Here is a 10218-nt window from a genome sequence, read left to right as displayed (position 1 = left end):
TCTAGTACTAAGGATTTATTCCAGTGACCTTCTATCACTGAGCCATGTCCCCAGCCCTTTTTCATTTTTTAATTTCACATGGGGTCTCACTAAGATGCCAAGGCCTGTCTTGATTGCAATCCTTCTGCCTCAGTCTCCCAAGTAATTGGGATTGCAGGCATGTTTCACTGTGCCTTGTTATGAGGAATTTTTATGTCTGATTTCTGGTACACATATTACAACTAATAGATTTTTAAATACAGGAATATTTAAACTTTATATAGAAGCAATCTCACTTTTCTAGTACTCAAGATAGACTAGTTTTATCACTTGTTTCATTTTAATGTGAATATATTTCATATACATCCTAGCTACTAATTAAGTTCATAAATTTATTGAAATTTGTAGGAAGATAGATTTTCAGACTTGTTTTCCTGAATTTTTATATTTTTTTCAATGTTTGCAGGGAAGGTGAATGAATACTATGCCATTTGAGTTAATCATACTTATATCTTTTAGGGAAACAGCTGTTTGAAACAGATCATAATCTTGACACATTTGATATCTAGTTCTTGGAGGATGGTGAGATAATATCAGAATTCTATATGTGTATAATCTTGTCTTTAATTTTAAACCATAAAGATCAGAGTGATGATTCAATGTAAATTTGTCCTTCCAAGACTGATAAAAAATTCATTTTGAAGCAAAATCTCTAACAGTTAATCAGTTAATCTATTTGAACTGAATGTTTAATTCTACAACAATGTACTATTTGAACATTTTATGATAACTTAAACAATCTCTAAATAGGAACAGGTAGACATCTATGGTGACAAGAAAACAGGTGACTCAGATGACTTGTTTCCCCAAAATTTCTAGCATCAGAAGTCTATGGGAATGATTTTCCATAGTCTCTCAAGGAGCTTGGAAAAACCTCAGATATAGAACTCCTAGTATTTCCTCTCTTGTTGCCTTTTCATATCCAGTAAGTAACCAAAAGATACCTATTGATTTTGCCTCTGAAATGTCTTCTCATCACTTTCTTTCTCTTACTTGAAGATTTTATCATTTTCACTTGGACTTTTGTAGTAGCCTCTAAAACTCTATCCCCAAATCTGTTCCTCCTTCTAATGTCCTTATCTGTGTTATTGTTGCTGCCTCTGAGATGGCATTTCTAAAACCTATATTTAATCATAAAACCTCTCTTTTGAAATTCTTTCATGGTTTTCATTAGTTTGAAAAAAAGGTTGACTTATGCTGTCCTCTGTCTTGACCCTTATCCATGTTTTATCTGTTGGTATTTTTCCTAAAAAATCTTGCCTTCCAGTTCGACGTATTCAAGGTCTTACTCTTATTCTTGCCTTTGTTTACATTTCTACCTAGAATTGCTTTCACCTGACCTTTTATTCTTGGTGGATTCAGCTATATCACAAAGATATTTTAGATTTCATCTGCTCCGTGAAACCTTACAGAGACAGTTATTCTTTGACCGTGGCTTAGCATTTCATATTTTTCTTTCTGATCTACTCATAGGCATGAAACAACACTTGTTCTCTTTATATTCTCATTACAATGAATGTCAGGAAGTGAATCTGAGAGGGAAGGAAGGTATTACAATGTGTGGGGATTCAATAGAGCTATGCCATCCTTTATTTATCTACTTCAGACAAAGTGAAGAGTGAGATGTTTAATGGGGAACCTGGCTATTGCTTACTGCTAAGGCTCAGACACGTGGAATCTTGAGAAGTGATACTATTGATTACAAGGAGAACTGGATGAGAGAAAAGGTCAGGTTCCATCAAGTTCATCCATAAGAGAGACCCCTGGTACAAGTCTCATTGATAGTTAACTTACTATAACCAGGGCAATATATCTTCAGTATATAACATGCCACATTATAAATATGTATTCTATGATAATCCCTTAACAACAACAGATTTTTGAACTGTGACCTGAAGGAATGAAATTGCTCTTAAACTGTGAAGAGTCTCTACTGACAAAGAAAGATGTGATTTGCACTAGTAGTTTGGGATTTCATAAGTGACACCTCCTATGTATATTGAGAAATTTCTGTCTGGTACTCCAGTGAGTTCTGTCTTGAGTATAAAGCTGAGAGGGAATTTTGTTTTGCTTTTTGCAGCTGGAAACAATGTGGAGGTAGATGAGTCTTAGTTCCAGGAAATGGATGACTTGGAGCTCGAGGATGATGAAGATGATCCAGATTACAATCCCGCTGACCCAGGGAGTGACTCGGCAGATAAATGGGCTGTCCACATCTGCAGAGAAGTTGACTGCCACAGCATCTGTGGCTATGCTGAGAGGGTTTTGATTTTTCTTTCTTTTTTTTCTAAGAAAAAATAATAATTTTCAGGAGAATATTCTTCTGATCATTTTCATCAATGGACTTAATAAATTGACCTTAAAGTTTCAAATATAAAATGTTCATGTCTTCTAATTGATGATCAGAAGGTAACATATTTATAAGATATTTAAAGGCATTTAGTGTTGCCTATAACACCAAGACTTGAAGGTAGGCTACTGTATGCTCATGTGAAGGTTCATACATGAGGAATCAGAATAACTCATAATTTCTCTGCTGGTGATAGTTGTTTCTTTGGTTTCTAAGTGTTATCATTTGTATTAGAAGGCTGAGGCAAATAGAAAATTAATCCTAGATCCTTCTGGCACAATAAATTTAAGTCTTAATAAAACCAGAGCCCATATTATAGGCAGGAAAAAATGGATTTCATTATAATTGTAGTATTAGACTCAGAATTTGTGGTATTTTTTAAAGAGATGTTCATCCTAAGGGTACTTCTCAGGTTAGACTTATGTAAGTCGCAGTCTGCATTTTTAAACAGTGAAATTGCATACCAGTTCTACAGGTGATTCTGATGCACACTCCTGATTGAACTACTGTCTTGCAATTGTGAAGTTTGTATGTTTTAGTATTTCCCTACTGCTTTCTAATTAGCCAGTCTAAAGGGGTCTGAATTCTGAGGGTTGTACACTGTGTGCAAGAAGAATACACATCAATCTTCATACATGCATAAGACTGTCTTCGTATTAATTTGAAATGATTGACGTGAGGGTACCTGATGGGAAAGCCAGGCTTCATGTGAGTTTTCCAGTCTTTGAAGCCATGGAATATTGATCCAAGTCCAGTGGGAAATCACTTGTTCTGTTTCAAAGAGCTCCCTTTAGAAAAAAAGACACATGTCACATACCTGCAAACAAAACTATATCAATCCCACATTGACTTTTGGACTTTTGTTATTAAAAGCCAAATTATCATTGGGTAATTTATTACTTTTTTAAGGAAACTTCTAGTCAGTCTTGATACCAGAGCAATAGAACAGAGTAGCAGGTAGAGATCTAAAAATGGTTACGTGAGGTTTTGTTTTTCCTAAAAGCTCCTGCTGAAAGCTGTTTAAAAGATGCATAAGAACATAGAAGAAGCAGTCTAACTGAGGCTAAAATAGCAGTGAGGAGCCATGTGGTACCGACTGAGTTCAGTGAAGACTTGACATAGCCGTGTCAAGAATGATTCCCAGGTCTGGGGATGTAGCTCAATGGTAAAGTGCTTACCTAGTACGTGTAAGGTTCTAAATTCAATCCCTAGTACTGCCAAAAAATAAAAAAGGTTCCTCTCTCCCCTTCATGTTGTTTTTAAGGATCAGTTTTACACATTTCCTTCAGTTATTGAAATGGCTTTCTACTTTTGTCATTTCAGACTGTAAGCAAAACCTAGTGATAAAATGAACATAACCTGGAAGCAAAACCTAATGAAAAAATGAACATTTCCAAGTCTTTTCATGTGAGTATTCAGTTTGCTCTTGGTGTTATTCTTGGAATGAAACCAAGATCAGCTTTTAGAGATGCATTATTGGATTCCAGACAAAGAAAATTATTGTGGGTTTTCAGTATTTGTGTGCTTGCACTTTGTTAGGTGTGTTGAAGTACAAATGAAAAGCAGGGGAACTGCCTCAACATAAGGTGTTTGTCTTTTGAAGAAGATACATGTCAGATGGTAAAAGTAGGAGACATTATGTAATTTTGGTGTCAAAATGAATCACACACTTTAATAAATGTAGCGACTGTTTTTTGAGAACATTGAATGGTAGGTAAACTTTTTCAGAAGAGATGTCATGAAAAGTATGAATTTGTGTAACTGTACATATGTGAACAACAACAATTAGCTGTTTTAAGAACTGTGTCAAAGTGACATTTAAAAATACTGTCAAAAAGGTATATTGTGGGCTGGGGATGTGGCTCAAGTGGTAGCATGCTTGCCGGGCATGCGTGCGGCCCGGGTTTGATCCTCAGTACCACATACAAAGATGTTGTGTCCGCCGAAAACTAAAAAATAAATATTAAAATCCTCTCTCTCTCTCTCTCTCTCTCTCTCTCTCTCTCTCTCTCTCTCTCTCTCTCTCTTTAAAAAAAAAAAGGTATATTGTTAGGTTTTCAGGTTTCATTTTAAGTGGGTTCATGTGACCTTTTGATAAAGTTACTTATGTCAGAATGTGGCTGATGGTCATTCTGTTGGTTAAACTCATAATTGTTGGTTAAACTCATCAAAAGACTTAAAAAATGGTCTATGATTATTTAATCTTTCATCTAAACTTATTTTGCATTATCCTTTCTAAGTGACTGAACCTCAACCCAGTTTTCATTTTTTGGTCCAACTTTTTAAAATTTCATTTTTACAAGCACTATGGAAAGTAAGAAAGATACACACAAATTTACTTTGTTGTCGCTTATTGGGAATGCTCACTTTGAAAGTTCTGTTTACTAAGCTGACTTATTGAGCCAGTAAGGTGAGCAACTGATTCAGTTAACACTTGAGTGCTACTGTGTGCCACCTGTCCTTTGTGGTAATGTGAATATTCTTTCCCTCCTCACTGTGAAAGGAAGTAAAATAATGCAATTTGGCCCCGTATTTTCTGACCAGCACTTTATCCACTTGTAGCCACACCAAAATATAGGTTAGGTTCTGTAATAACCACTTTCAAAAACACTCCCCAATACGCCACAAGTGAGCACACCAACACAAGTGGTGTTGTTTGCAGTCCTGAATCACCAAGTTAAGTGGCATTTCATTGTTTCTCAATTCTGTGATGCAGCTAAATATTTTAGGTATATTAAGCCAACTGAGAAGAGAGCACTGGGTGGAAGAGGAGATAGGAAGAGTAAGAGAGACAGACTGATTCATACTCTTGGAAAAGTGTAGTCTCTGAAAGAGGCTAATGAGAAAAAGGGTTGTTTTCAAAGAACTAAGAGAATTGTTTCCCATAGTTAACCAAATCTTTTCACTTCCTTTTACATTTAATTAATGTTTTGAAATAATTGTTGTATTTTCCTGCCTGTTGGCTTTTTCTGTTAGGCATTTGCTCATCCTAAACATACTTAAGAATTTCCTCTTCTAGTTCCACCTCATCTCTACATTTGCCACAATTTTTCTTTGAAAGAATACTCTGCTAGTTTTTCTGATTTTCTTTACTTGTACAGAGGTGAAGAGTATTTACTTTTCGAAATTTTTTACTGTTGAACCATTTTTTATCTGAAAGATGCACCCTGGGATTCATTGAAAATAAGTTGGAAACAAAGTATCTTTAGTTCTCCCCTTTTTTAAAGATAAATTATTTAACCCCCCAAAAGCAGGAGGCAGGGGTGTGCCATAAAATATCTCATGATGCACTTATATGCCAATACTAAAATAAATTTTTATAGCAATAACAAAATCAGTGATTAGAAAATGGGAAACAATAGGTTTGATGAAGTTTGTATTTTAAGTAAAATCATATTTGCCACTATTCTCTTTCCTTCCTATTATTAACTAATTTTATGAGATTTTATTTGGGATAGGAAGTCTGCACAATTGTTTATTATATGGAAAGGTTGGTGTTTTTCTGTCTATCTTCATTGGAAATCAATTGGTAATGAACTTGCATACTTTGAGCCAGTGCTGAGGGGCTTTAGCACAAGAGAAAACAAGAAATAAGAGTGAAGATTTAGTATTTAAAAAATTAATATGTTAGTTCACCAGTTGTGTTGGCACATTTCTTAGTATGCAAGTGTATGGTACAGTTGTTTAGAGTGGTGAGGATTGAAATAGTCATGCACAAGTAGTGTGAACTTGAAGAAAATTCACTGAACCTGTCTGATCCTTGTCTCATCTGTAAGGGTGGGGATAATAATATTTAATGATTCACTTTTAGAAATGGAAAATTGTTGAGGTATTGGTTAGTTACAGTAAAGCTTTTCACTGGGCTTTGCCTATAAATGTTTCCTGATGCATCTTATTCCACAAGCCCTACACAATTGAATTCCATTGCTGTATACTTCTCCATCTTCCTTTGTTATTATAGCATCAAAATATCTAAACCCAGAAAAAGTTAAAAGTTTATTTAGCAGTGTGTATCTCCTTTAGTTTGCACAAATGTTGCTCTGCGTTCCCACCTGTGGCAACCAACCTGCCTCAAGTTAGAATAATTCTGAAGAGTAGAATAGGGAGCTCCTTATCTCCCTATTTGATCAGCTGTGGTCTCTATAGCAACTGCATTTCAGTTCAGCTTCTCCCTTGCTCAGTCATGGTTGCTCCACTCCCACAAAGATATGGTTCCTTAGAGTTCTTCCCAGCCTATATACAAATTTGTCTCTTCCCTGGGAGAACTCAAACGAAGGCATCTTACACAATGATTTAAATTAAAGAATCATGGTGACCCAATGGCAGATAGTAGTAGATCAGACCTGGCTGAGAGCAGAATTTGGTCAGCAGGGTCTTGAGCTAGTGCCTAAGCGATCTCCCACTGAGTCCAGGTTGTGTTAAGAAGAGTGGTTTTGGGTGGGTAGTAGAATATGTGGGAGCATTTTTGAGTGTTTGGATACACAAAAGTGGGTAGAAGCCAGTGATACCAGACATTTTCTACTCACCAATTACAAAAGAACACCCCTGGTATACATTAGAAAACAGATGAGTCTCAAATATTTTTTTAGCAAAAGATGATTTTTATCCTTTATATGAAGTTTCAGAAAGAAAAACCTATGTTAAGAAAACTGAAATAATGCTTGTCTCAGATATGGAAACTGACTGGAAAAGATTTGAGTTGATGGAAATGTATATATTTTATAAAATCCATAATCCATGTGTTAATATATGTATTTTGTAGTATGTCTATTATACTTCCATTAAAACAGAGTATTGTGGGGAAATAAAATTGGGAAATACTAGCGATAAGTATATAATAGGATGGGAATCATTGTTCTAAGACATTAAGAATTTCTACCAAGCTACTGTCAAAGGATGAAGAAAGGCTTGGGGTAGGATAAGGAAGTCACTCCATGAAGACTTTTGAGACCTTAGACAAGGCAAGGTCCACTGCTCCCAATTGTAGTTGCCAATTTCACGTAAGAGATACCTTTGCTGGACGCCTAGGTGGAAGAAGACACATCTTAGTGAAGGTCAGCAAAGATCAAGGAGACAGAACACAAAATGTGGACACTAAGCTTCCATGTCCTGTGCCATTTATGGAAGGAGAAATAGAAAGGGAAGATTCATTGACAGGACAACAACCCTGACAGGGTGTTTAAATTGCCTGGATATTTACTTGAAGTCATTGTTTAACACTGATGGTGATTTGTGAGATTCAGTCTGTAGGTTGAATGCATTTTTTTAAATGATGATAAAGGAGATTTAAGGATAAAATGGGTAGAAAATAACACCCCTACCCCTATCCCATTGCTGAGTCATAAAGCTATATGATCCTTACCAAGTTGTAGGAGATTGAGAGAATAATTAAATCGCTGGACTTACATTTGTATCAGTGCTGAAAGGTGCCTCCTCGGGAGCAAATCACTCAGCTAGTGAGTGAGCAGAGCACAGCACTATTGAAGAGTCCTGTGAACACGGAAATCTTGTAGGTCCTGCAGTGAGTTACACTTCAACAATGTTCATTATTTATCAAAGACAGGAACTGTATTGAAGTAAATGCAATGAATTCATTTTTCATATTGTTTATGATGAAAAAAATAAGCACATCTTCAGTTTCTCTGACATGGTTGTGAATGAGAGAAATGAGACTAATGTGACTTTCACTCTCAATTATCATATGAGGTCAATATATTATCATTAAATAAGAAATATTTTTGTACATTTTTCTAAGTATAAAATGTACTCATAATAACTGTACTGTGAATATATAATTAATGGTAAATTTAAATGCCTCTTTTAATCCTATAAAAGACACTACATAGAGTAAATTGTCTGGATGGGCAGTGTTCATGAGCACCACTTACGGGTTGAAGTTTTTATTGTGTTCCAGCTGCCAGTACTATTGTCAGTGACTGGCTCCTGAGAGCAAAGGGATACAAAAATAAAAAACAAAAAAGGAAAACTTTGCCCTCCACTTTCTAGATTCTTCTTTGAGTTTTGTTTCCCCTCCACAATCTTCCTGCCTTTTCTTACCTTTCTGTATCTTCAGCTACTTGTAATTTTGTTATTTGCCTAGAGTTTACAGATGTTTGACAGATAGTCTCAAAGGGTGGTAAATTGCCATAATGGTATGGAAAGTTGAATGGTATGGTTTTCGTTGTACAGTTTTATGAATTTTTGAATTACCACATGGAGCTTTAACCTCCTGTAAGCTGGATTTATTTGAGAAAAAATCCTGGTCTCTTAGGTGGGTTTCTCTCCTGTATGGTATTTTTTTTTCCCCTTCAACTGGCATCTGTAGTTTTTCATTGGAACCTGTGCTTTCTTGAATTCCCTACTTCACCAGAATTCCTGATTTTTCCAGTTTACACTTGTATTGAGTTTAAACTTCATCTTCGTCCCCATTTATCCAAGATTCTAGAGGTAAGGGATTCCTTATTTTCTCCTTCAACTCCATTGAAAGGTGAGAAATAGACAGACCCTTGACCTTACCTTCTTTTAAATATTTTTTTTACTTGTCAATGGACTTTTAATATTTTTAAAGAAATTGAACCCAGTGACTCACACATGCTAGGTATGTGCTGTTTCACTGAGCTACATACAACCCCAGCCCAGACCTTGACCATATTAAGGGGTGACCTGAGAGTTTCAGACTTCCCCAGATAACTGTAAACCAGTGTTCTTATTTTTATGATAAAATAAAATCCATATAAATGAAAATTCATATTCCTTTTCTAGATCTTTTTAAGGGTCCTGTGTATTTCAGATTCTATAGAGATGTTTGGCTTAAGAAACATTATCTACCTCATTCCCTAAACAGTTACAGGGAAGATATTCTTTTTATATATATATATATATATATATATATATATATATATATATATATATTTGTTATCGGCGGACACAACATCTTTGTTTGTATGAGGTGCTGAGGATCAAACCCAGGCCGTACGCATGCCAGGTGAGCACGCTACCGCTTGAGCCACATCCCCAACCAAATATTCTTTAATCCTTGCAATGGCATCCATCAAATTCAGTCTGTAGGGGGCATACTTGATCCTTCCCTTCTCAAGATTCTCAAGGTTAGGAGACTTCTCCCCATTGCACAGGAGAAAACATTAAAATTAATATTTAAAATATAATCAGTCCTTATTGTCAGTGGTTTTCTAAGGGCCCAATGCTTTGTTCTCTTTCTTTTTTCCTCTAGGACTTTTTGCATCTGAGCACATCATTGAGGATTCCCTAATTTTTAAACTTTTGCTAACACTGAATTAATGTTTTGTCCATTTAGTTACTGCAAGATTTTTTCTGCTCTTTGGAATTGTTTTCTTATTTATTTTATAAATCAAATAAATGTATGGTAAAAATCAGAAAAATATACAAATCCTATGTACACTGTCACACAAATATTCCCAAAAGGAACAGTAATAAGAACAAGGGAAAAAAATAATACTAACATCCCAGAAGTGCTCTCATTTACCTGTTAAGTTACTGCATTATTCCTTGAAGGTGAACACCCACCTTCTAAAACCATCATTAGTTGCACCTTTTTTCAAATCATATAAGAAAACATGCAATAAGTGTCTGGCTTTTTCCACTGAATATTATATTTCTAAACTTGTGTATGTTTTTCAGAAAATTGTAATTCATGCTTCGTTATAATTTGTTTCATAATGTGAAATGTCACAATTTACTTATTTATTTGGATGTACATGGATATTGGTTTGTGCAATGGTTTGGGTAAGTGTCCTCCAAAAGACCCCTCTGTTGAAAGCTCCATCCCTACTCCTTAGTGCTCTTGGGAA

Source organism: Urocitellus parryii, chromosome 8 (assembly GCF_045843805.1).
Source record: "Urocitellus parryii isolate mUroPar1 chromosome 8, mUroPar1.hap1, whole genome shotgun sequence".
Taxonomy (NCBI): domain Eukaryota; kingdom Metazoa; phylum Chordata; class Mammalia; order Rodentia; family Sciuridae; genus Urocitellus; species Urocitellus parryii.
Note: the sequence above shows the minus strand (reverse complement) of the source record.